The sequence below is a fragment of the Belonocnema kinseyi genome, chromosome 8 (genome assembly GCF_010883055.1).
Source record: "Belonocnema kinseyi isolate 2016_QV_RU_SX_M_011 chromosome 8, B_treatae_v1, whole genome shotgun sequence".
Lineage (NCBI taxonomy): Eukaryota > Metazoa > Arthropoda > Insecta > Hymenoptera > Cynipidae > Belonocnema > Belonocnema kinseyi.
The window spans coordinates 86,166,479-86,168,653 of NC_046664.1; positions in this window are offsets into that span (position 1 = coordinate 86,166,479).

Below are 2,175 nucleotides of genomic sequence, written 5' to 3' on the forward strand. Positions count from 1 at the left end.
ATTGTATTTTCAAATCCATACCAGTTCGTATATAGAACAGAATATATTATCCGACCGATCTAAATTTTGGCAGGCTTATTATTGTTGGAAAAATGGAACTATTACAGGGTGGTCGTTTTAATCAAAGAAAAAAATTCCCGGTCATTTCCCGGTTCAGAAACTTTTTTCACAACCAATGAAATTAAAAAAATGAAACTATATTCTAAACATTTTTCCATATAAAGTAATAAACAATAAATTAAAGCATTTAAAGTGGAACCCTTGAATTCCAAACTTTTAAAATTGAAGCTTAAATGTTTTCAATTAAAAAATTGTGTATTGAAATGCTCAATAACTTAAACGTATAAACTGGAAGGTATTAACACTTTTGAATTAAACAGTTTTAAGTGAAATGCAAATAAACTGCAAAATTTAGAACTTTCATAAATTATAGAGTTCAAAGATTCAGATTAACTTCCAAAAATATAAATCCACGTTAACATCTTCAATAATCTAAATTAAAGAATCAAACAATGAACTTTAAAAATTTCAAAATTATATTATTTTAAGTAATTTTAAGCTAGACACATTAAAAAGTGAAAAATAGTTTTTTAAATTAAACATTTCTTATATTAGAAGTTAAATTATTTTTCTTTTAAAAAGTCTAGGTATCCTTCAAAAGCTTTGAAATTTTATTTCAAAATCTTGCAAAATCTAGACGTGGTTTTAAATTGTTCCAAATTCAAAATCATTTTTGAATTTTTTGTCAGAACTTTCAAATATATTTCAAAATGATTTAAATGTTTCCTATAACTTTTAGAAAATACTGCAAATTAAAAAAAATTTGAATTTATAAATAACAATAGAACACTTATTAGTTGTAAAAATATCAAGAGTAATATTAACAGATATTTAGAAGTTTTAAAAAGATTCGCATTAAATTTAGAACTTGAAATAATTTGAAATACTTACGGCCGAATTTAAAATAAAATTTAGACTTTTGCAGATTTCAAACAGCATATTTAAAATTTGTTTAAGAATTGTGAAAGACTACAAAAGAATAAAAATTTTCTTAAGATTCTTAGGAAAATTGAAAATGATTTTTCACTTTGAAAAATTATTGTAACAGAAGGTTTAAGAAGATTGTAAGAGATTTCAAAAATGATCAAAGAAAAACATGGAAGATTTTAAAGATTTTATTCAATTTGCTGGATTTTCAAAAATTGTAGGAAAATTTCGATTAATTTTAAAATGTATTCAGAAGTTATGAAAAAATGTTAACACGCTTCGTTTAAATTACTTGAAATAATTTCAAGTTTTTAATTAATTTTAAATCTTTTCAAAACTTCTGCATATCTCTTAAAATTACTCAAATTTTTTTTACAGATAATAAGTGTTCAATTGTTATGTAAGCGTCAAAATTTAACAATTTCACTTAAAAATTAAACACTTTTTAATTAGATCATTTAAAATTGTAACGCTAAAAGATTTAAAGTTCTTCGAAAATCTAAAGATTCAGAGCTTTCCATATAACACAATTCAGTTTCAAATTGTTTTCTTTTAAATATATGGTTTCCATTAAATACTTCTTCTTTTTCTAAATTAAGAAATTTCAAATTAAATGGGATAAAAATTAAATAATTTAGACTCAAAATATTTTAAATTTAATAAAAACCTTTAATTATGACTATATGATTATTGATTTATTTTTAAGTTAGAAATAGTAAAACGCACGTTTACATTTTTTAATAGCTGAAAAAATGAATAGAAATAATATAATAATAAATTTATTTATTAAATTTAATGTAAAGGAATAACTGAAACTCTGAATTAAAAATATATTATTGACAAATCATGAAAATTTTTATTAAAAAATAAGATTGTCGGAATAAATGATACATTAATTTCAATTCTTGTCAAGACTTTCGGATTGAAACAGTTACAATCTGGAAATTCTCAGATTTTGAAAGGATCTAGAATTGTTTGGTCAAATCAATTATTGTTCAGATTTCTATACTTAAGGGCATGTGACACAGCTAAATACCTATATTACCGACCTCACTTTTTCGGTTCACTGAATGTTTTTTTGAACCAAAGAACTTTTTTTGTAAACAAAATATCGAGCTGAAACTTTGGGAAATGTATTAAAGTACAATAAAGTACGTTTAGGTACTGCATTTTGGTAAGAACTTCACT